The sequence below is a fragment of the Protopterus annectens genome, chromosome 3.part1, assembly GCF_019279795.1.
Source record: "Protopterus annectens isolate FY-2018-M chromosome 3.part1, PAN1.0, whole genome shotgun sequence".
Taxonomy (NCBI): domain Eukaryota; kingdom Metazoa; phylum Chordata; order Ceratodontiformes; family Protopteridae; genus Protopterus; species Protopterus annectens.
The window spans coordinates 1,680,301,024-1,680,328,274 of NC_056732.1; positions in this window are offsets into that span (position 1 = coordinate 1,680,301,024).

The following is a 27,251-nucleotide window of genomic DNA, read 5'->3' on the forward strand; positions in this document are numbered from 1 at the left end:
ATAGACTTATTTCACTCCTCAATAATGACTACAAAATTCTTATGTCTATTCTGGTTAATAGGATCAAAAAATCTCTAACTCAAGTCATTAGTGATGACCAAACAGGGTTTATTTACAACACACACACCCATGATAACATACAAAGAATTTTAACCACTATAGACATTTTAAATAAAGACAAAACTGAAGCTCTAATAGTCACATTAGATATTGAAAAAGCATTTGATTCACTAAATTTGAATTATCTATTCAAAGTTCTACAAATTTATAATTTTCCTGCACAATTCATCACTTTAATAAAGAATATCTATAGAGACAATTTGGCATATGTAAAATTAGGTCCATTCACATCAGAAGAAATTAAAATTACTAAGGGCACCAAATAAGGATGCCCCATGTCTCCAATATTATTTGCCCTAGCAACTGAACTTTTTTCCTCTGAGATTTGTTCAAATCCCAAAATTAAAGGCATTGACATTTATAATCAATTTAACTCCAAAATAATGCTTTTTGCCGATGATATTCTACTCACCTTGTTAAACTCAGATGAGTCTCTATGTGAATTAAACTCTTTAGCTGAAAAATTTCATCAGATTTTAGGTCTAAAAATTAATGCTTATAAATCAAATCATATATTATTAAATAATAAAACTAAATCAAATACTAACATAAATCAAATAGTTGGTAAACAGGTTTCCTCTTTAAATTATTTAGGGATTGTTTATGTGAAAACCTAGAATTAACTTTATCTACAAATTACAACAATATCCTGAATACCCTTAAATTATTAATAGGAAAATGGAATACGTAGCATTTAACCTTCGAAAATAGAATGCAGCTAAGAAAGATGGTCATTCTCTCATAGGTAAACTATATTACACAAACTATTCCTATAATTCCTAGCAAAAAATTTTTTAAAAGATTTAAATAAAATCATTATAAGTTTCCTTTGGTACCCCCAAAAAACAGAATAGCTTTTCTAAACCATATTAGGCCCTGGGAGATGGGAGGTATTAACTTCCCTGATTTAGAAACTTATATCAAAGCATCCATTTTCAAAACAATAATAAATTGGATAGATCCAACATTTTCTTCAGCATGGAAAACATTACATACTGTTATTTTTCAAGAAGAATGTAAATTAGCAAATAACATACAACTCAATGATCAGAATAATAAGCTCTGGTGTTTTATTTGTATTAACTTGCAATACAACTGCACCAAACCTACTAATCTAAATTATATAAATTACATTTACAATACTTTTCGGAATTTTGAAAATAATAACGTTGACATCAAATTACGGTTCAAGTTATTAAATCAATTTAAAAATTACAAAAAACTTTTTCAACATTTCCACAGATACCTTTAACTCATGGAAGAGAAATAACTTCAAATGTTGGGAACCAATGTATGGAAAATCTGATAGTTTCAGATATGAGTCAGTTAATTAACACATTTAATTTATCAAACACTGACTGGTTAGCTCTTAACACCCTAATAGCTTATGCAAAAGATCTATGTCAAACAATAGATAATTCCTCATTTAGTTCCATGCCCAAATGTATACTTCATTTATATGAAGTAATATATGGAGACTTTAATTGGACAAATTTAACTTCAAACTTATATAAAATTATCATTAACTATAAAACAAAAGCTAATCAGAAATTTTGGAATTTCATCACTAAAGATCATGCATTATTCCTATCAAATGAGACCAAAAAAGATATATTATATTCTATAAAGTTAACCTCAAATATACAAAGTTGGAAAATCTTTGCATGGAAGCTCCTTCATAGAGCCATTTATACTCCAAGTAAAATAGCTAGATTTAGTAATATGAATGAAATACTATGCTGGAGGTGTTCCTTGAAATGTAATGCAGATTGGTCTCATATTATTTATGAATGTTCTTATATAAAGAAATGTTGAGATTGGTTAGCTCTTAACACCCTAATAGCTTATGCAAAAGATCTATGTCAAACAATAGATAATTCCTCATTTAGTTCCATGCCCAAATGTATACTTCATTTATATGAAGTAATATATGGAGACTTTAATTGGACAAATTTAACTTCAAACTTATATAAAATTATCATTAACTATAAAACAAAAGCTAATCAGAAATTTTGGAATTTCATCACTAAAGATCATGCATTATTCCTATCAAATGAGACCAAAAAAGATATATTATATTCTATAAAGTTGACCTCAAATATACAAAGTTGGAAAATCTTTGCATGGAAGCTCCTTCATAGAGCCATTTATACTCCAAGTAAAATAGCTAGATTTAGTAATATGAATGAAATACTATGCTGGAGGTGTTCCTTGAAATGTAATGCAGATTGGTCTTATATTATGTATGAATGTTCTTATATAAAGAAATGTTGAGAAGATATTGGTGAATTTCTGCAAGCCATTTAAACTGATTCTTTAACTTTGTCAAAGTTATTAATTCTCCTGAATATAAATGAAACCACTGCAATGAAAAGGAAAGACCGCTATCTTCTTTGGACTATAATGTCAGTATAAAAAAAATGCATCACAAGGAAATGGAACTCCACTATCAGCTCAATTCTTGAGGATTTTCTAACTCTATTGAAAGAGGTGGCTTTGTTAGAAATCAGAGTCACTGAAATGAGAATATTTCCTAGGAAGTGGACCAACAATCCCTGGGAGAAAGTTTTCTCCCTAATTGAGACAGTCAAGATGGTCACAAATTAACCTACATGAGAAGAGAGGTTGCAAGAAGTCATCATTTATTTTGTCTCACTGTTTGATTAATAATGTATAGCATCTATATATGTAATAATGATTGTACTCCTTTTATATATATATATATATATGACTTGAGGCCATTGTATATTTGTAAATAGTTATTTAACTTATTTTATTTGACTTACAAAAATCATTAACTATTGTTTCTAAAAAAAATTTTTATAAAATTATTTGAACCAAAAAAAACATTACTCTTGTAGTGACTACAGGAGACAAGTTCCTCATGGACAAAAGATAATTTGCACTAATACCTGGCATGAATTTGTAGAAAGTCTAGTCTAGTCTTAGCACAGAGGATTAAGATTATGAGCTGTTTAAAGCTGCTTCTTGTAGTCCAAGGTTTGATTCCCTTATCCTCCATTTGCATATTGTGTGACACTGAGCATGTCACTTAACCAGACAGTGCTTTAGGGCAATTGAGAAATTGGGCTAGTCTCCTCAGTGGTCTACTGGGCAACATGCACTTTGCTTCACGTGCAAAGGGAGTCTATACCAAAAGCTCAGAAGGTGTTGGATAATGAAATCTAATGAGCCAGCAGGCATAACTGATCATACAGAAGATATTTAGGAAAGTTGACAGGATATTTGTAAAGCTGAGAACAAAAAACAGAGAAACTTTAATAGCATTAAATGCTACTCAGATGTCACCTCTTAAGAGGATGCACAAGATAGAGTAAAAGAGAGAGCAAGAGAGAGATTCTTACCAGTTAGAGTAGATTAGGCGGTTTAAGCTAGTGATTTTTTTAAAATAATAATCAGTTGTGCAAGATGCTTAGATATGTACATTCCAAAGGGGTCACTGTATTCCATGATGTGTCTAGTAAGGAAGAAATATACAGGGACAAAATATGTCTATTAACCTAGGTGAGATACCTGAGAGATAAGCACAGGACTCCCTTAACCACAACTAAAGATACAGTAATCAAAACAAAGCTTTTTATCTACATATGAAGCAAGAACGCTAATAAGTCTTTTTTTTTTTTGGAGGAGAACAGCACTGTGATAAGAGAAAATTGGCAGGGGCTTTTCCAAAAGTAACTATTCTGTACTTCTTGGCATTTAGGGTGAACCCAAGGTTAACATACCTGGCAGTGGTCTCATCTAGCCCCTGCTAGGAATATGGCTATCATGGGTGGACACAGACAACTATGCCTATTTTTCAGTTTAGACTTAGGATGCTCAGTTATCAGTTTTAAGAAGTAAAGGCCTGATAAGAGCATTGCAAAATCTGACCTTTGCTGAATATCATTAGTGACATCTCTGTAGGTAGAAGATATACCACCATCTTGATCAAAATGAGATCTGTCAGCAAGCCAATTAGCTATCCAGTGGGCAATGAAGGAATTCTACACTCAGACTGGAGAATTTGTCTACGATATCTGTATGGAAAATGGTATCATAGGGGAAATGATCACAGGTTATGCCAAGGTCAAGGTAGGCAATGCCAAAAAAGGCTCCCATGACTTTGTCAAATAAACTATGTTGAGTAGACACGACCATCCTTTAAAAAATGCCAATTGATTAGGATCAAGGGTTTGAAGGCTGCTTAGCTCATAAACCTCTCAGCTGTCCAGAACTGCACAGAATGTCCAGATTTTTCCCTCACATTTTTAGTTTGTTCCTCATAAAAAATGTATTTTTTAGCAAATAATTCAGGATTGATATCAAAAGATTATGGCAGGCATTTGAGTGTAAGACTTAAAATCATTCAGAAAATACATGCTAATAAAACCTGTTATTTTACCAACTTTTTAGTTTTATAAGAGCAATATTCAAAATATATGCCTGATTTTGGACCTTTGTTCCCAAGTTATTTTTCCCATTGTCCAGAATTCCTGTACTAAGAAGTTGAGAAGTTTGCTATGTCATTGTTAATTAGTTCAGCAATAATACATGTATTGGCTCACAGGTAACATTTCTAAGATTAAGAGATATATAGTTATTGTAGTCATTAGCATACCTCTCTACTGTCCCTTTTTGTAGAATGTCCCTGAATTTTGCCTCATATTTTTGCCCTGTCTCTCATATATAATTGATTTTCTGTTAATTACAGTCAATCAGTAATGCCAAACATTAGAGTATCATATTTGTATTGCTCAGAAAATGCATATTTATGTAAAACTTACTGTTCTATTAATTTTCTAAGTGACACAGACCTATATTTAAACTTGGCCCTGATTTTGGCTTTTGTCCTCCTTTGCCCAGAATTCTTGAACAGAGACGTTGAGAAATATGGTCAGTACTGTGACCACCCATGCTGAGAGGGACAACTGCTGCAGTTCTCCAAGCTGCGTGTATATATTGCTTGTAGAAAGGCTGTGGTTAAAGAGAGGGGGGGTAAGGTTGTGTGGTATCTGATACTTGCAAGTAGATATCCTGAAATACAGTCAAGAACCATAGAATAGTGGTCTTAGTTTTGGAGAGTGCTGATTGGACTTAATCTAGGGTAGTTACAGACAGGACAATAAGAGGAGAAATGAGGGGTGGGGGCAATATGAAGTTTGAAAAGAGTGAAGCTGAGCTAAATTTGACATCCAGAATATTAAATAAGTATTCCGGGTCAAGATGGAATATTTCACAGGAATGAAGTTCAAAACAGACTTTATAGCCTAATGTCCCTGAATAAAGCCTTAGTAATGGTGCCAACCCTAAGTGCATGACCAGCTTTCCAATCCCTGAGGGTATGCTTCAAGCTTCTAGATGATTTCTTTAGTAAGGAAGAGAGGATGTTTTACAAAGCACTGTGAGCTTTTTTTCAGTAGAGTTGATTTACATAATAATGGACAAAACAGGACTGAACTTAAATCATGCCTATAAATACAAATACCAGTAACACCCACAGATGGCAGCAGCAGTGACGTGCTTTAAGTATAATAATAAAACAGAGACTTTAACAGGATAACTGTTATGATTTTGTTTAGTCTTCAAGTTTTACTGAAATTTTAATTAAAGCATTACTACTAGTTCCTTTTAGCACTGAAAGGAAAAGTAAGTCTAAGATATGTCTGTTTCTTTTCACTGTGATAGGTCCTGTACTGCCATATATTAAATTATTTTTTTAAATATGTGTTCAAAGTACTAAAATAATAGTATATTTATGTACAGTTAATATCAATAAAATAATTTCCATTTCATTAATGATAATTAAAGTATTGATATTTATTAGCATGTTACTACAGGAACATTCAACAAACTTTACAAAAAGTTTATCATGTACATTGGTATTTTACACTATACAAAAAGGTTTCATACATGAAAATATGTGTTCACATGTGTGAGGCTGTGAGCCCAGCTATCTGGAATTTTGTAAATAATCATACGTCATTTGTGAATATTAATATGACCTATAGGCTTGTCTTACAAATGTAAGAGAACTATATATGTGTATATTAAACTACTGGTACAGATGTGTGTGTTGAACTGTATGTTATGTACTTCAGCTTCAAGAGTTTAATCACAGTGTACCTATTGGAAAAGAACAGAAATGTATATAAACTATATTAATGGTAGAAGCTGGAACATACAGAGTTAACTTGCACAACTTCAAAAAAATAAGTTAAAAGTGTTTTACGATGTGCTATAAAAGTTAGTTTCAAGGCAGCAAGGAAACAGGATGTCTAGAGCTAGGAATTTCTTTCTATTGTCTTGAAACAGAAATAATTACTAGGTTCAAAATGTAAAAGTGCTATAACTGTTTTATGACTTCCAGTTCTTGGCAAACGTCTGAGAGATGTGTACTTCTCACACAGAGATGTTAAAAATTCTGTTGGTATCTGTTAGCCTGGGAACTGAAGGCAGGTAACAAGCAGTGATGTCATCCAGCTGACCCAGCAGTAATGTTTTGATATTAATTTGGGAACTCTCTCAGAGACTATTCATTTTGCATTTGTCTTTAGACCTGGAAGTATCCATCTTAAGCACTTCTGCCTTGCTAATAGTTAATAACTAGGGACAAGTATCTTTTAGATATAGATACTGTAGGAATATAGTGAAGATTAGTTTAGATGTTTTCTGTGTTTATTTGAGACTGTCATGCAATGTTGTTTTTAAATATTTCCTGTGATTCGGAACTCGGAAGTAACTGTGTCTGTTATTGAGTATTGTCTTGTTCTTTTATTATTTATTATTAAATATATTTAAACCTTTTAATTGTGGCTGATTTGTTTAGAGATATTTAAGTTCTTAGGTACTTGCATACGTATTTGGTGATACTGTATAGGCCACTCCTAAATAGCTTTGGCCTCGGTCACACTTACCATTTGAATAATAGTAACATTACACGGTAAGAGTGGTCACCCTTTGGGAAGGGCATTAAAGTAGCTGATAAGTGGCTCTGGTGGCAGTGATAACTACCTTATGGTCTGGGCAGATGGGAACATAGCCAGTAAACCTGGGCCAGCCTTTCCCAGGTGTGTGTTTGTGTATAAATCAAATTTCAAAGTGTGTATGTGTGTCTGTGTGTGTCAGCTACTTGGGCAGGGACATGAAGCACTGGTTGGACAGAGAGAATACTGGGAGAACTTGGCTTGGAACCTATGCTAAGGACAAAACTCTATAACTGTGCCAGTGGGAAGTCTTATTGGGGATCTAGAGAAAGAGGGAGAAACCAGAACAAGACTAACTGTGATCTCTCTGTGCTCTTAAGGGAAATTGTGCTTTACTGTGTGTGTACTTGTCACCCTCCCAATGTGTACATACCTCACTGGTGCTAGTGTTGAGGACTGAGAATCCTTGATTACTGGGCCAGTGCAGGGGTGTCACAATATGATTAACTTATATTACATATCTAGCCATCATGACTAAAAAATATATATAATTAGACTAGAAGTTTACTAAAAAGATTACCTAAAATTGTCGGACAAATGATCTTAATTTAAAATGTTATGACAGTACTATGCATGTGTACAACTACACGTTTGCAGGATCACTTCAACTGTCATGCAAAGACACTATTTCAGTCCAGTGTTCTCCATTATTGCAGTTCATTTATATGTCAGTTCCATCCTAGAGGCTTACTTCTGAATTTATCAGACTTTATCCCAGCATTTTTGGTGGAAGGATTTCTAAGTATGTCTACTTAAATGTATATATAGCTGGGCATCTTATGCTTCCTGTGAACCCTTTCCAAGGATTGTTCACATTTTCTTATGTTCCTAACAGCCATTTCAATGCATTTATCCATGAGGGAGTAAAACTATGAGGTGACTGCAGAAGCAAGAGTGACACTGTGGATTGTGGCCATTTAGGATAGAAGTAATTAGCCTTTAGAATAATCTTGAAATGCAGAAGGGTTTTTGTGGGTGAAGAAGTTTGTGTTATAAGTGAAGGTTATAGATAAAGTCATTTGATTTAAAGAGGTATGGTGCGGGGGGGGGCAGTAAGGAGGAGATCAAGGAGATTGACACCCCCCCCCCGGTACATGCATACCCCCTGCATTTTTTGTAAATGAGTAAGAAACAGAAAAAAATCATACCTAAATAGGTAAGTGTAAATAACTTTAAAGCAAAACATATGTGGACAATATTTTGTAAAACAGTTTGCTTTCTAGTCAGACTTAACTCCAGGAGCTATCTTCATTTAATTGGTAGTCACTAATATTTTCTTAAATCAGATAAACTCTGAAATATCCACGCAGGTGTATCTGACCCTTGCATCTCAAAAACTGGTATAACTTCATAGCAAAATTTTTTGAACATCACCTATTTCAAAAAACAGAGATAAAAGTTTGAAAGAGACAGGAAGATGAATAAAGGAAAAAAATATCCAGTCAAGAGACGGGTGGATTGAATGAGAGAAGACCTGCAACAGTCAGGTATGATTGTAAGATGTCCAGCCAAGATACTGTTGGATTGCATGAGAGAAGCCCTGTGACAGACAGATATGATTGTTGAGGAAGGTAGGAGAATGACACTGAATCAAGAGAGTTGACAGATGTTGACACAACTGCTGTAGAAAAATGGAAAAAAAGGAGATTGATTATAATGATGCCCTATTTCATAAAATAGGCAAGATCATTAAAGACCCACTGAAAAGTCAGTTGACTTCATAAACAGATAATAGCACATAGCAAGACAGTTTAAGTTGAAGAGTTGTTCAGTACCAAACTAGTGACAGAACAGGAATATCTTTATGTTTGTATGTATGCACGTACGTATGTATGTATTTATTTATTTGCATTCTTAACTTGGCTGGTACAAATGGGCAAATATCCCTTTTCAGCGGAGTTCCAAGAATAAAAGCTCCATTATACAGTACACAAATTTAAACACATAAACAACATATAAGTAAGAAAAAGAAACAATATAGAGTATGCACCCTAAGTGAATAATGTAAATAAATAAAAGATAGAAAAGCATTGGTATTGCAAAATGTTCCGCATTATCAGCAGGTGTGGTGGAAACATAACAGTCCTAGGTTAGTAGGTAGGAGAATGAAGGGAGGGAAACATGGAAGTAATACATATGACAGGTGAAAAAAAACAGGTAAGGGAATGTAAAGCTGCAGGCAGGGGAGGAGTGAGGCTAAAATAGTAGATACAAAGGAGATAGAAAAAGGGGAAGTGAGAGGAGAGGAAAGAGTAAGGAAGGGTAGAAATGAAACACTGACATGAAAAAGTAGTGAGGATAAAAGAAGAAAATTAATTTGTAGACTCAGTGAGGTGGATTATAATTTTCATACAGTGGCAAGTCCAAAAATGGTTAGATTAAGTTTGCATGTAAAAGTTTGAAATTAGTTTGAGTCATGAGGTAAGGTGGGGGGGGGGGTCCAAAGTTTTGAGATGTCTACTTCATAAGGGGACTCTCCAAAGTATGCAGTTGATTTTAATTGCAATGCAGTTTAGTTGCTGACATCTATGCTCTCTTTTTAGAACATAATGTGATATTAAATTTTTAATAGCAAGGCATTTATTAGGGTTGTTCAGTATACTATGTGCACTTTTCATTTGGGAGAAATTCAGGGTTTTGCTTAGTTCTAGCCATTGTAATAGAATGCTACTCAGTGATGCTTCCTGGAAGGATGATTACTTACAAATCTGGTAGTTCTGTTATGGCTTCTTCCAAGTTTATGCACTGATATTTTGGGAATATTTTTCTAAAGTGGAGGCTGCATCCAATAGTCTAGGGATTAAAAGAGACAGAGCACATTGCAATGTTGCTTACTGAGTAGGGAATTAATTGATTTTAAGTAGCATAACTAGTGTTTGAGTAGTTTTGGAAATTGCACAGTAAACGTGACAGACACATTTTAGCTATTTGTCTAATAATTCCTAGTAGCTTTGTTTGGTCAATGACTTCTACAGGGGTATTGTTTTTTGATGTTTTGATAGTAGATGTTGGTCAGCAAGGGTAGTTTTAGAACTAAATAGCATACTTTATTAATTTATTTTTAATTTAGAATTAATTGGGATGATGAGAGCCATTTCTCTAGTTAGTGAAAGTTCTTTAATGGAATTTGTATAGCTTATCAATGTACTTTCATCTCTATACTGGATTATGGTTCCAATTTCTACAACTTTGCACAGGTTAGTAATAAATGAATTAAACACAAAGTAACCAAGAATAAAAGCACAAGAATCCCCCACAACTTTGGGTATAAAGTTAGAATAGGACATTTCTCTTGACTTTTTCCATTTTTGTAATTTGCAAAGAAAGGAGTTTTTTCCCCCCAACAAATGCAACTACTGTATGGCATAAACAACTGATAACATCTGTTCAAAAGAGATTAAAAAAAAATATTAGCTAAATGTAATATACAGGCATCATTATCTGAGCCCCCCTGCAAATTGAATGCATTCATATTTTTGTAGTTACTCAGACCAAAAATAGCAATCCAGTATCAGGACTTCACAAATATCATGCCTTCACACAACAGGGTAAATGTGGAGCAGCATCTGTATCTGTCAGAAACACCATCACCTCTCACTTCTAACTTGGGAGCTCCTGGAGATTTAAATTACCCTTAACAAATTCAACCAGTACTTCATTAGTAGCTACAGACCTCCATCAATGTCCTACAAATATCATGGAAGTACGTTAATATCACTGATGGGTTAAATATCAAACCAAATACCTTCTGGCTAAAGGATTTAAATTAGCCAAGAATTGAACAGTACAGTCACACCTCTAAAAATAAATATGTTCAGCATTTCCTAAATTTTGTAAATACAACTGCTCTGGAACAAATTATAAGAACTACCCACTAGAGGCTCTAATATCCTAGACATGTTCCTTCCAACATTTGTCTTTGCCTGTACTCAACCATGCATCTGCTAATTCTTGCTTAAATCTAACCATAAATTAGTTACCTTCATTGTCAGGCCTAATGGTACCACTCCACTACCAAATAAAACCATCTTTAGGGACATCTCCAGGGTAAATCTACTTCACATTTAAGAAGATTTATGTAAAATTCACAACAGTTCCTTGAACATTGACCTAAATAAGAGGTCCATCATATTCAACTCAATTTTTATCAAGCATCTAAGCAGCTGCTTGGAAAAGTATCTGTCCACCATAAATATAATGGTAAATTCTGGAATAAACCTGTCTGGTTTTATTGCCATACTAAATTGTATAACTAAACAAGGAAAATAAACCTCTATGGTAGAACTACAATAATAATAAATTGGAAAACAAAAGAAGAAAAAGAATGAGAAGCTGTAAGACATCCCCTCCCCCACATACCTCATGACCATACTGAAACTTGCCAGGAAGGAACTTAAGAGCACTATTAGAAAATGTAAAGCAGAAAATGACGTTAAGGTCAGTGTGGATACCAAAGGAAACTACAAGCCTTTCTTCAGTTATGAATAATGTTTAATGGTGCACTGAGCTCATCTATAATAATGTCACACTTTACAATACCAATAATATAGCCACTATTTTAGCGGCACCCCACCAAACCACATTGTTACCCCCACAATCCCTGAAAATATGGTTTCCCTGATATCACTTTGGAACAAGTTTTAGAATCTCTTTGAGGCTAAAATAATGTCTGTGTGGAACCAGATAAGATACAAGGCTATATCAGTGCTGAGTATGGGCTATCCAAGGCTCTACTTAAACTTTTCAATCTCAACCTCAGCCTGCCTACAGGGTTTGAAACCTGATACCTGGAAAACAGCCACAGTGGCTCCCCTGCACAGGTGTGCCCCTCCACAGACCTAGGTAATTATAGCACCATCCGCCTTATCAGTCGTATAGGTTCATAGGTAGATACTAGGCTATCTGCCCTAGGGCATTTATAAGCCTAGCCATAGTGTATTTGGCTTTTGCCTCCCTATTAGATTAGCCTACTGTGCCTCTATATAGTAGGTCCAGTAGGTAGCCCTTTAAGATTAGTTTACTGTGCCTCTGTCAAGCAGGGACACAGAAGAGACCCCAGGGGTGTATTTGCAATTTCCCATCCACGCATCCAGATTTCGCTTGAAGAGGGTCAGCAAGGGACTTTGTATAACATGAATTGGGATTCTATTCCAGAGTGAGGGGAGCCTCTGGGAAATGAATCTGTCCCTCCAGCATGTCCTATTTATTTTTGTGCTGAGGTTTAAGTCCCTGGAGCATGTAGCTCTAAGGGATTTGGATTTTTTGAGGTGGAGCATGTCCATTAATTCTGGGTTAGACATGGCTTTGTACATCAGGCATAGATCGCCTCTGAGTAAGTGGTAAGCAACTGAGTAGAGCTGGAGTTTCTTTAGTCGAGCTGCATAGGACATCTGTTTGAGGCCCATGATCCTCTTGGTGAGGTACTTTTGGGGTCTCTCCAGTTGCTGCAGGTGCCGGGTAAGGTACATCCCAAAAGGGGCATTGTATTGAATCATGGGCCTGATGAGTGATGAGTAGAGGGGCACAATGACCTCTCTTGATCTAGATGCGAACCCTTTTGTGATAAGGTGGGCTATATAGAAGGTCTTTCTAACCATTTTGGCAACGTGATTGTCAAAGGAGAGATGGGTCCCCAAATCCCTATTACTTCCTCCGTACTTAATGGATTACCACCTATGTGGTAATTTGTGGGCACTTTGTTTTTCCCAAAGGGGATGACTATGCACTTCTTAGCATTTAGCTTGAGGCCGTGGCTCTGGCACCAAGCATCCGTTTCTATGAGACCCTTTTGGAGGATGCTTGTGTCAGCTGGAGAGTCTATTATGGCTCCCAGTTTGCAGTCATCTGTGAACTTTGTCAGCCAGAGTCCCCCTGTGTTAGCCTGTACCTCAGAGAAGTATATTCCAAATAAGAGAGGTCCCAGAACGGAGCCTTGTGGGATGTCACTTGTAACTGGTTTGGATTCATACGTGGTACCTGCAATTCTGACCATGTGGGTTCTATCCCTGAGCCAGTTTGTAACCCATCTTGTGACATAGGGGTTGATATTTAAGCTAGTAAGCTTATTTATGATGCCCGAGTGGGGTATTGTGTCGAAGGCTTTTGCGAGGTCCAGATAGGCTGTGTGGACTACCTTGCCCTCATCTATGGCTTTGGTAACCGTTTCAAAGAAATCAACTAGGTTTAAGAGGCAAGATCTGCCCTTAACAAAGCCGAATTTGGTAGGGTCCAGTATCTGGAGGTTCCCAATGTCTTTGTTTATGAGTTCCATGATAATACGCTCCATAGCTTTACAGACCAGACTAGTCAGGCTTATGGGGCGATAGTTCCCGGGGTCCGTTGTGGCTCCACCTTTGTGGAGTGGGACCACTGTAGCTGTTCACCATTCTTTGGGTACATATCCTGTAGTAAGGCTAAGTTTGAACAGTGACTTAAGTTGAGGGTTCAGTTCTTCTTAGAGCTCATGTAGGAAGCAGCCTGGGACACCGTCCGGTCCCATAGATGCTGTGTTTTTTGCTTTGGAGAGGGCAGCTTTCACCTATGCATCTATGATGTCAGGGAGGTTACATACAATTGGGATAAGCATTTGCTCCTTTGTGGGGGGAAGGGGGGGAGAAGTTAGCACTGAATCTGTCTGCCAGGATGTTGGCTATGTCTGTAGGTTTGGTATATTTAGTATCGTTATGCAACAATTCAGAGCATATCTGGGAGTTACCACCCATATTCCTGACATAACTAAAGAAGGCCTTGTGATTATCTTTAGTGTCTAGGGCAATTTTTCTTTCGAAACTGGCCTTTGATGATTTTATGAGGGATCGAAGTTTCTTGCTTATACTGATCAGAGATGCCTTCCCTTTTTGGGATTTTGCTCTGTCATGTAGTAGCTTCCTCCTTCTGTTTTATAGCTTATTTATGGCTGGGGTCCACCAGACAGGTCTTCGGTTTTTGGAGGAGTGGGTCTTGGTTTTATTTGGGATAGCACGATCCATGCATTCCTGCAGATGCTCATAGAATGCATTTGTAAAGGATTCTGCGGATTGGGCTGTATTACCCTCTGGCCCGGGGGCTTTGAAGGATTCCACCTCAGTCTTGAGAAGTGCAAAGTTGGCTTATGAGAAATTCTTTACAGTGATTTCCTTGGCTGGGGGTGGGGACGGGATATGGATGTCCAGGGATATTTGTTTATGGTCTAATCTTACCAATGAGGGGTTTACCTCTGGTGTGACACATAGATTCCCCATGTTGGTGATGACCAGGTCCAATATGTTGTTTCCTCTTGTGGGAGTGGTGACCAGTTGTTCCATCGTATTTGAGTTTATAAATGCAAGGAACCATTGGGCGAGGGTGTTTGGGCTTGAGTAGTTTGCCCAGTCAATGTTTGGGTAGTTGAAGTCACCCAATAACATAGTGTTTGGAGAGACCTTCATATTCTCCAGTATTCTCAGGAATGCCAAGTGGGGTTCCTGTAATAGGGAGGGTGTTCTGTAGCAGGCTACAAACTGAAAGGCAGTTTTGCCTGCTGTTAGTTGCACATGGATGGTTTCCGATGCTTCGTGCAGTGCCACTAACCTGGAGGTGTAGGTATCTTTGATGAATATAGATACTCCCCCTCCTTTTGTGCTTCGGTCTGAGTTTTGGTATGAGTTATAACCTGGTAGTGCTGGGGTGCTCTCAGGAGCCTTGAACCAGGTTTCTGTTACTGCACAGACATCGATTTTCTCTATACTGATGAGAATCTTGAGTGCGTGCATCTTGAGGTTTAGACTTCTGACATTGAGTAGCATTACCCTTCGTTTTTTTATCGTTGGGTTGTCTATGGAGGTGGGTTTGTCCTTTGAGCCTTGCCTAAAAAATGCACTATGGGGGTGGCAACAGCCTTGGCCAGTATACGAAAGGTGACAAGTGCAAGCCGTCCCTAGCGAAGCAACGTGGCTTGTCAAGCATGTCATCCCAGGCTGACAGACACTGGATCCCCTTTGAATGATACCAATACTTTAGCCAATTGTTGAAACTGATCATTTTGTCTTCATACTGTGGCATCATCCTTGGTGAGGGCAAGATGCTACTCAAGGTCAGGGTCATACCAGCCTGGGCTACATGATCAGAGAGCTCCTCTATGTCTCTTTTCATGTAGTCCAGGGAGGTACATCTCAGGTCATTCACACCAGCATGGACAATGACGGAGTCATACTTGTACTTGCTTTGGAGTGACTTGAGTACTTGTGTTATGTGGCGGATCCTGGCACCCGACAGGCAGCTTACAGTGACCTTGTCCTTGTCCAGTCTGGTGAGCGGGATGTCAGTGTGCCAGACAATAGAGTCTCCTATAACAAGTGTATTTGGTGTGTTGTTTGGCCTTAAGGGCTGTAACTGTGAGGCACACTGACTTTGTGAGATGTGTGATTCATGGGTTTTGTTGAGGGGTGGCTGTTGCTTGGTTATCTGCTTAGGAGGTCTTTGCTGTTTAGGCAGATTTTTATTTAGAGCCTCTGAGTATGTTTTTGTGTGTTTATGTGTTGGGTATGCAGATGCAATAGGTCTATGTGAGACTGGACTTGTGGTGCGGGTGGTTACCTTTTCCTCCTGATTGACTGTACCAGTCTTGGGTTGAGAGAGCTCTGCCTCCAGTTTGGCTGTGTAACTGCACCTCTCACATGTATTAGAGTTTGTTGGAAGGAGGAATGGGTTGCCTGTGTACATAAGGCTGTTGTAACATTGCCTCAAAATTCCCAGATTCACCAGCTGGACTGGAGAGTAACTCTGAAATTGACCCTTGGACATACCAGATTAGTATAGGGAACTGTTTTTTTACTGATCAGATTAGGGAAGGGGACTGTTTTTTCACTTGATCAGGAAGGACCAATCGGGAGCCTAATACTTATGAGAAGTCAAGGAGGGTGAAGTGCTTTAGTTAGTTAGTGTTTCTTTATAAGAACTGAGCAAGTGCAGGGCTTTAGAAAGAGAATAGAGTGATTACTTTGAGAGTTTGAACAGTTCTAAGGGAAAAACTGAAGAGTAGACTTTGTGGAGCCTGGAATAGTTTAAACCTGTTTAGGCGGCGCTGCCCAACACTGCTCAGTGCGCAAAACTGCACAAAAAGAGAGTTGTAAGGTTTTAAGAGAGAGAGAGAGAGATCAAGGAGTTTAGAATTGACCCAAAATGGCCACTAAAACTACAGCTTCTAGGCAGTAACCACACCTACAGGGACAGGCAGGCTGTTTAGTGTTTACCACTCCCACTGGTGAACACAGAGACTTCCCTTTAGACCAAGCAAGCACTGGCCTTCTAGAAACTTCCAAACAGTTCAGAACAGCAAATCTGTAACTGAACTTTCCTAACTTTCAGAAAGTGGGAAAAAAGCAAGATTTTTTTGTTGTTGTTGTAGTTTAAAGGTAGCAGAGATACACAAGCAGCAAAATATTCACAACAGTGCAATAAATGACCCCACACTTGAGTGCTAGGCCAAAATCAGATAAAATGCAGTTTTTAGAGAAAAAAATGATTTTAAATTAAGTGCAACACAGGAAATGCAGTAAACAGGCTCTAGATGTGTTCCAAATACTGTTACTGATACAGATATAAACTTTAGCAAGCTGGAAAATGCCAAAAAGTAGGTGGCAAAGCAGTAAAACTTAACAAAAAATCAGAAGAAAATACTTAAAATCACAAAAGTGGCTCCTTTTCTTCTCTCAGTGTTTTCTCCCCTTGGTAGGTGCTTCAGCAACAGCTAGCAAGCCTGGATAGATCCAAAACCACGAGGCAGCCAGTTTTTAAGAGAGAGAGATCAAGGAGTTTAGAATTGACCCAAAATGGCCACTAAAACTACAGCTTCTAGGCAGTAACCACACCTACAGGGACAGGCAGGCTGTTTAGTGTTTACCACTCCCACTGGTGAACACAGAGACTTCCCTTTAGCCCAAGCAAGCACTGGCCTTCTAGAAACTTCCAAAGAGTTCAGAACAGCAAATCTGTAAATGAACTTTCTTAACTTTCAGAAAGTGAGAAAAAAGCAAGATTTTTTTTTCTTTTTTTGTTGTAGTTTAAAGGTAGCATAGATACACAAGCAGCAAAATATTCACAGCAGTGCAATAAATGACCCCACACTTGAGTGCTAGGCCAAAATCAGATAAAATGCAGTTTTTAGAGAAAAAAACGATTTTAAATTAAGTGCAACACAGGAAATGCAGTAAACAGGCTCTGGATGTGTTCCAAATACTGTTACTGATACAGATATAAACTTTAGCAAGCTGGAAAATGCCAAAACGTGGGCAGAAAAGCAGTAAAACTTAACAAAAAAAAATCTGAAGAAAATACTTAAAATCACAAAAGTGGCTCCTTTTCTTCTCTCAGTGTTTTCTCCCCTTGGTAGGTGATTCAGCAACAGCTAGCAAGCCTGGAAAGACACCAAAACCAAGAGGCAGCCGGGTTTTAAGAGAGAGAGATCAAGGAGTTTAGAACTGACCCAAAATGGCCACTAAAACTACAGCTTCTAGGCAGTAACCACACCTACAGGGGCAGGCAGGCTGTTAAGTGTTTACCACTCCCACTGGTGGGCACAGAGACTTCCCTTTAGCCCAAGCAAGCACTGGCCTTCTAGAAAATTCCAAACAGTTCAGAACAGCAAATCTGTAACTGAACTTTCTTAACTTTCAGAAAGTGGGAAGAAAGCAAGATTTTGTTGTTGTAGTTTAAAGGTAGCAGAGATACATATGCAAAGACCATGAAGCATATCATAGCAGAATCCATTTGTGCAGACATAGACAACTTAAGTGAGCTAGATCTCTCACTCACTTTGATTTTCTAAAGGTGAAATCCTGTCTGCTGAAACTACTAAATGTCTTTTAAAAATTCCCAGAGATTGTGGACAGTAGTTACTCTGGGGACACTGCTTATCTTGACCTGGACAAGTTTTTTTATACTACCTCCCATGCTGATATTATTGAAACCTTTTACAAACTTAATGTAAACAATATTGTCTGCTCATACCTCTCAAATGCTCCACTTTTGGTGAAGTGTTCCAATTTTAGGCTTATTTTTCATCTCTGCCCCACTGCTTAGAGAATCATGGTGTACTGAAACTGATCTGTAGAATCAATCTCAGACGAGATCTTTCTGTTGTTACCAGTGAGCAGTAGATTGGTGCCCTTCTATTTCTGACACTGCTGCTGTGTCACACACTGCTAGAATGATGAAGCTGGGAGAAGTCTGAGATTAGACGAGTGTACAACCCAGTCTCTGCCTACTGCTGCCAATCTGCCTGAACTCTAAGCCTCAAACTGTTGCTACTGCTGTTGCCATACAACTCTGCAGTGCTGCCTTCAAACCTATCCCTGGATAAGGCTGCACCTCTCAACTGCCAGGAATTTTACAGAATGTCCTTAATTTTGCATTATAATTTTTATCTGTCCCTTATAAAATTTTTTGATTTCTTGTAGCTCACGGAGGATAACAATCAGGGAATAATATCAGACATTAGAGTTTCGTACTTCTTATTGTTCAGAAAATGCATGTTGATATAAAGCTTGTAGTCCTGTTAACTTTTTATGACAACTGGAATAACATTTTAAAATTGTTCCTCATTTTTGGCTTTCTCTCGAGTTCTTGAAAAAAGAAGCTGAAAGGTATGATTAAGATGTCTGCTACAAGCTGTATGAAATGGTGCATTATAAACTAAAGACTTGCATATATTTTATATTTGAGGATAGTCTAAGACACATGGTTCCTTTAAGACTTTCCTACTTACTGAAAATATTTTGAAATGACTGGTGACAAGGCATTCTGTTGTATCAGTGATGTCATTCCAAGATAAGCTAGGACGCCATAATTTACTTATAACTGGTAGCCTAATTGGTTTTCATTTAATACTGTCAATGAGCTAGTAGTAAAGAGATTTGTTGAGAATTATTCTTTTACAGTAACCATATTGTTGTATATTAATTCTAGTCTGTCACTTATTTAAGCAAGAAGCTAATATTTTTACATTTACTTCTGCCTAGATTGGATGAGCGATACATATATTTAAATATCCTGTTAGAGACGCAAATTATGTCTTTTAAGCTGTATTTCTCCATCTCATTATGCAGAAGAGATGAGGCGCTGCAACTTCCCTAAAAGCTAAATTTAGTTTTAATTGTCCACAAACTAGTTCTCAGAAAAGTGGTTTGCAAATTAATTAGAAGGAAGCAGGTTTGCAGCTGCTAAATAAACATCACTGACTGTGTTCTTTAATAACAGTTGGCAAATAAAGCAGTGAAAGCCATAGTTAGCACAGAACTTAAGTGTGTGTGTGTGTGTGTGTGTGTGTGTGTGTGTGTGTGTGTGTGTGTGTGTGTGTGTGTGTGTGTGTGTGTGTGTGTGTGTGTGTGTGTAGTCTCTCTCTCTCATGCTCTCTGTCTCTTTTCCCATTCAAAATACAGGCAAAAATAAATTTCTGCAGTTCAAGTCAGTGTGCTAAACAGTCACAGCTCTTAAGGCCAAACACAATGCCAGACACCTCAATAAATAATGAACGAACACCAACCAAATAAAAATCTGGACGCCAACACTGAAGAATCACTGCTCGTCCTGGTGATGAAATATGTTAGTTTATTGTAACTCCACACGATACAAAAGACAGGGTTTAGCGCTTTCAACTGTTGTACACAGTCTTCATCAGAACAATGCCAGACACACTTGTTATAGGTGACTCCATAGTCAGACACACTGACGTCCCACTCACCAGACTGAACAAGGAAAAGATCACAGTTAGCTGCCTGTCAGGCGCTAGAATCCGCCACATAACACAAGCACTCAGGTCACTCCACAGCAAGTACAAGTATGACTCAGTCATTGTCCATGCCGGTGTGAACGACCTGAGATGTACCTCCCTGGACTACATGAAAAGAGACATAGAGGAGCTCTCAGATTATGTAGCCCAGGCCGGTATGACCCTGACCCTGAGCAGTATCATACCCTCACCAAGAATGATGCCACAATACAGAGACAAAATGATCAGCTTTAATAATTGGCTTAATTACTGGTGTCATTCTAAGGGGATCCAATGTCTGTCTGCCTGGGATGACATGCTTGACAAGCCACGCTGCTTCACAAGGGATGGCTTACACCTGTCACCCCTGGGCTTCCGGATATTGGCAAAGGCTCTTGCCACCCCCATAGTGCCTTTTTTAGGCAAGGCTCAAATGATAAACCTACCGCCCTAGAAAACAAAAATGGAGAAAAACTAAGGGTAATACTGCTCAATGCCAGAAGTCTAAACCTCAAGATGCACGCCCTCGAAGCCCTCCTCAGTATGGAGAACATCGATGTTTGTGCTGTGACTGAAACCTGGTTCAAGGCTCCTGAGAGCACCCCAGCACTATCAGGTTATACCTCATATCATGCGTTCCGGCCCCAAAATCCGGACCGAACTACAAAAGGAGGGGAGTATCCATATTCATAAAGGATACCCACACCTCCAGGTTAGTGGCAATGCACGAAGCATCGGAGACCATCCAGGTGCAATTAACCATAGGTAAAACTGCCCTACAGTTTGTAACATGCTACAGACCACCTTCTCAAACTCAGGAAACCCACACAGCCTTCCTGAAGACACTGGAGAGTATAAATGTCTCTCCAAACACCATCATATTGGGTGACTTCAACTACCCAAACATAGACTGGGAACATTACTCAAGCCCCAACACCCTAGCCCAAAGGTTCCTTGAGTTCATAAACTCAAATGCTATGGAACAACTAGTCACCATTCCCACAAGAGGAGAAAATATACTAGACCTGATCATCACAAACATGGGGACAAAATGCTCCACACCGGAAGTATATCCCTCATTGGTGAGATCAGACCATAAATTAATCTCACTGGAGATCCACATCCCCCCCCCCCCCCCCGCAAAAAAGACCACAGTGAAGAACTTCTCAAAAGCAAACTTCACAAGACTGGAGTGGTATCCTTCAAGGCCCCCGAGCCAGTGGAAACCACAACCCACGCTGCTGAAACCCTTACAAATGCCTTCTACGAGCACCTCCAGGAATGTATGGATCAAGCAATCCCTAATAAAATCAAGACCTTTTCCACCAAAGGCAGGCGCCCGGTCTGGTGGACTCCAGCCATAAACAAACTCTACAACAAGAGGAGAAAGCTACTACATGACAGAGCAAAATCCCTAAATGGGAAGGCATCTCTGATCAATACTAGCAAAAACTACGATCACTCATAAAATCATCCAAGGCCAACTTTGAGAGAAAAATCACTAATGACACAAAAGACAATCATAAAGCCTTCTTTAGCTATGTTAGAAACCTGGGTGGAAACTCCCAGATATGCTCAGAATTAGTCCAAAATGATAAAAAATCACTGAACCCACAGACATTGCCAACATACTGGCAGACAGATTCAGTGCAAATTTCTCCTCCCTCCCCCAAAAGGAGAAATATCTATCCCACCAGAGTCTAGCCTCCCAAACATTCCAGGTGGCCAGGTGAGAGCTGCTCTCTCTAAAGCAAAAAACACAGCATCAATGGGACCGGACGGTGTCCCCGGCTGTGTGCTACACGAACTCAATGAGGAACTAAACCCACACATAAGGCTGCTGTTTAATCTTAGCCTTACTACAGGATACGTACCCAAAGAATGGCGTACGGCAACTGTGGTCCCACTCCACAAAGGCAGTGCTTCTACGGACCCTGGAAATTACCGCCCCATAAGCTTGACGAGTCTTGTCTGCAAAGCTATGGAGAGGATCATAATGGAACTCATAAATAAAGACATTGGGGACCTACAGACACTGGATCCTACCCAATTTGGCTTTGTCAAGGGCAGATCCTGCCTCTTGAACTTGGTCGACTTTTTCGAAACAGTCACTAAGGCCATTGATGAGGGTAAGGCAGTTCACACAGCCTACCTTGACCTAGCAAAAGCATTCGACACAATACCCCACTCGGGCATCATAGAAAAGCTCACCAGCTTAGATGTAAACTCATATGTCACAAGATGGGTTGCAAACTGGCTCAAGGACAGAACACACAGGGTTAGAGTTGCTGGTGCCATGTCAGACTCTAAGCCGGTCAGAGCGGTGTCCCACAGGGCTCAGTCCTGGGCCCCTCTTGTTCGGCATTTATTTTTCTGAAGTGCAGGCAAACATAGGGGATTGTGGCTGACAAAATTTGCAGATGACTGCAAACTGGGCACCATAATTGACACTCCATCAGACACAGACATCCTCCAGAAAGGTCTCATAGAAATGGATAACTGGTGCCAGAGCCATGGCCTTAAGCTAAATGCCAAAAAATGTATAGTCATACCCTTTGGGAAAAACAAGGTAACCCCTAATTACCACATAGGTGGTAATCCATTAAACACGGAAGAAGTTATCAGGGACCTGGGGACCCAAGTTGACAGTAACCTCTCTTTTGACACTCACATTGCCAAAGTGGTTAGGAAGACCTTCTACATTGCCCACCTGATCATGAAGGGATTCACATCCAGATCAGGAGAGGTCATTGTACCCCTGTACTCTTCACTTATCAGACCAATGATTGAGTACAACGCCCCATTCGGAATGTACCTTACCCGACACCTGCAGCAGTTGGAAAGACCCCAAAAGTTCCTCACCAAAAGGATAAAGGGGCTCAAACATATGACATACGATGCCCGACTGAAGAAACTCCAGCTCTATTCAGTCGCATACCGTCTGCTCAGAGGTGATCTGTGCCTGACATACAAGGCCATGTCCAACCCGAATTAATGGACATGCTCCACCTCAAAAAATCCAAATCCACCAGAGCCATGAGAGCAAGAGACTTAAACCTCAACACAGATATAAATAGGACGTGCTGGAGGGACAGATTCATCACCCAGAGACTCCCTACACTATGGAACAGAATCCCAGTCCATGTGAGGCAGAGCCCCTCACTGACTCTGTTCAAGAGAAATCTTGACGAGTGGATGGGAGATCGTAGGTTTACCCCGGGAATCATCTCTGTATCACTGCTGGACAGAGGCACAGCAAACTAATGGGTATAGTATTCTCATCCTAAGGGGTGGTGAAAGCCACACACACTCTGGCTAGGCTTATAAATGCCCTAGGGCAGATAGCCTAGAATGAACCTATGAACCTATAAGAACATACAAGTCTGTTCTACAGTTAGACATCGGATCAAATGTCAACCCAAAGGAATTTATGTTACAGTAACTTTCATCTACAGAGTTTCCAACTTATAAGAGTATGTTTAAAATGATATACTCAGTACTGGTTCTGTCTTAAACTGCTAGCATTAGTGGTGTGTAATCTTTATGTACATAATAGGAATTTTAACACATTAATAGTTTACCTGTTTTGAGCCTGAAACTCTTGCTCCTGCCACACATTTTTTCAGTTCTGCCTGTATACCTGTCATCTGGTAAGATGTTTGCTGCAGGCTGCATAGAAGCATGTACATTGTTTAGGAAAGCTGTACTTTATTATAACAAGTATAAGCTAACCAAAAATCCAAGTGCCGGGGTTTTTCATAGAAAAACATCTCACTTACATTGACACACATTGTATTGACTGTACCTCTAGATCTCTGTGCCATCTGAATGAAGCCTCTCTCACTGCTTAGCAGTGCTGAACAGAGCAGAGTATAACATGACCAGAGTCTCACCCGTGGTAACTGATGGGTGGTTGTGGTCTCCAAGCTCATTTTATGCAGTATGGATTTGTACATTTGTAGCTAGTTACAGTGCAGCAAAACTACATTTTTCTGCAACAGCTTTGTTAGTGTGCATCTGCTAATACCACAAGGGACATCATTTTATAGCTTGTACTTACCAAGAGGGTAAATCTACACATGCCTCTATCCTTCAGATTTGCAAATTTATGCATACACACATTTTGAGTGCTATAATTTAGGATTTCAATGCTTGTCTGCTATAATTTTGAAATGTGAGAGGTTGAGATGTATGTGTACACTGTCCTGCAAACTAGCTAATCGGAAAATCCCAAGTAGTTCAAATTGCTGGTACCCTTTTCTAAATATAAATTGTAACAAGTAGGGTACTGCAAAGATTAGTGCTGGGTCCTCTCCTTTTTGGAATTCATTTTGCAGCCTTCCAAACCTATATCACTGAAGTGTGCTTGTCCAGGTTTGCTGATGCTTGCAAGCTGGTCACTTATTTACTCATCCAGTAATACTAAGGTACTCCCAAAAGGGTTGGAATGTGTACATACCTGTTATACTGAAAATAATCTCAAGCTAAATGCAAAACAGCATTGTATCATTAGGCAAAAGAGCTGTTCCCACCAAATATGTTACAAATTGTGCTCCTCTTCAAACAAATGCAGTCATAAGACATCTAGGTACTTATGTGGACAGCTTCCCCAATCTCTTTCTCTCTGTCCCCCTCTCTCACTCTCTCTCATTTGACCATCATGTTTCCACCATAGTCAGGAAATCCTTTTACCTGACCCAAGTACTTTCTAAGGGAATATATTCAAGATCCAGAGACATCACCTTACCACTGTACACTTCATTTATCAGACCCATCATCTAGTATAATGTACCCTTTGATTTTTTAGCCAACCCTCCAAAAAAATTAAAGGCCTTAACTATTTCAACGGTCTGAGGTAATCTGTTATTGCACTTTCTGAATCTTATTTGAACTTTTGTTTCTTTGGAAGACCTCTGTCTGTACACCCATACTAGTTACCTAAAGTTATACCAACACATAAACAGACACATTGGATGGAGAGGTTCCTAACTCAATGTATTCCCCAACTGTGGAATAAGGTAATGCTGCAGGTCAAAAAAGTACTGCTTCATCTGCCTATAAGGCTAGCCTTGTTGACTGGATGAGTAGAACAAATTTGCACCAGAGTAATCATGTATGGCCCTACTTGATCTGGAAGATGAACATTGTTAAATACTCTTAAAAGCTGGCAACAACTTTTAAGGGTGTCTTTCGACTAGCCCTCTTATGTTCCCTGTGATCACTTATTTGGTATTGCTCTAGTGTTCCTAAATAATAGAATTACACAACTGTAAACCTTAAAATCTCACTCATGTCTGTGCCGCTCATGAGAAAGTTTGTTAAAGCTTGACTCAGTGAGCATGTTTGCTAAACAATAGTCAAAGACAAAAGCACTCACTTGTATATTTTAAATATTCTTTTTGTTTTGTTCAGCCTGTTGTTGATTTTGTTTTCATTGGACTGCTGTTAAACATTTTCAGGTAAAGTTTGACTCGAATATTTTACAGTATGTTTTGTGTGTGTGTGTGTGTGTGTGTGTGTGTGTGTGTGTGTGTGTGTGTGTGTGTGTGTGTGTGTGTGTGTGTGTGTGCGTGTGGTTCTAATTCATAAACACCCTTCACTTTGTAGACTCACCACTGTAGATAATGAGGTTTGGAGTACTACATGCTAATGTACTAGTCTGCGAGAAGAGCTTATGTAAATGATCATACCAGTCACTGCCCACTTTCAGCACTAGCAAAGTTTGGGATTCATACGTGCCAGAATTATGTAAGTGATGAGCAGGGCAGATCTGTTATGACATGTGGGCATGACATTCATGCAGTGCAGGCATGTGCCTTTCAGTGGCGGGAATCTATGCAATGTGAACCAGCTTCCCTCTGCAAATATAGCCAATGTAGGTAAGCTATGCTAAGTATGAATGGGAGTGTTTGAGTGTATGTATGTATGTATGTAAGTATTTATAAGTCTATGAGTCACTGTTGTGTGTAAAAACACTGGATCAGTGTGTGAATTGGTCCACAAATGTCTTTGTTTGAATGGTTACTCTGACTATTAGGTGTGTGTGTGTGTGTGTGTGTGTGTGTGTGTGTGTGTGTGTGTGTGTGTGTGTGTGTGTGTGTGTGTGTGTGTGTGTGTTTCCTTAGACCAGGGTTCAATGTCTGTGTGTGGCACTTTTAGTAGCACATGCGGTAAGTACTGCACTATGTTGTTGCTCTAGCTGCATAGTAGAGTGGTCCATAGTCATCTAAATTTTTGGACAACAAGATATTTTGATTTTGGGAATGTGAATGACTATGGATTGGTAAATGGTACTAAAGAACAACATGTAGGCTGAGTTACACTGTAGAATCATTTACTATTAATATAAGCAATAGATATACTAAACACACACGCACACACGCACACACGCACATGTTCACATGCACTTACACACACATTCACATGCACCCATAGACACACTCACATACAAACACACACACACACACACAAATGTCAACATGCACACATGCACTTACATACACAGATATACAACACACGCATTCACATGCATACATGCACACATGCACTTAGATGCATACACACACACACACAAACACACTGCACATAAATGTTTACTTGCACACATGCACTTACATAAACATGCACACATGCACTTGCGCACACGCATGCACACGCGCACACACACACACACACATATATTCAGATGCAGACATGCAGTCGCACACATACACAGGTGGACAAGCAACACACACAACACACAAACACACGCACACACACACACACACACACACACACACACACACACACACACACACACACACCTGAAAGTGTGTAACAGCAACCCACTGAAAACAAAATCAACAACAGGCTAAACAAAACAAAAAAATAAATAAGCATACGAGTGCAGTCCACAAACTTGGCAAGAAATAAATAACAGCTGTCATAAAATGTAAAGAACCACGTTTAATCAAATACGGTAAGCGTTTTACTAAATAGCTTCATTAGACCACAAAACAAACTGGTTACAAAGCATTTAAAAAATGTAGAGCAACTAATCAAATTGCTCCAAGCTGTAACATCACATCCTATCTAAACATGCTACAATGTTTTAAAACCCCCTAGTGGATATGCATAGTAAGTGTCTTGTATCAGACAAAACAATGAGGACACATAATATAAAAAAATGTGAATCCAGCAGTAAACTAAACACTGGTTTGCTTTCTAATTAGACATTATAAATGTTCTGTCATGAATTCGTAGTTGATGTATAATAAAAAATCAGAAGTCATTAACCACATCCAATTCACATCTGAAGCACAAGCCATGCATCTGTTGTTATCTGCTTCAAGTATGGGCAGTTAAAAGTAAACAGTAGACCATAACATCACATCCTATCTGAACATGCTACAGTGTTTTAA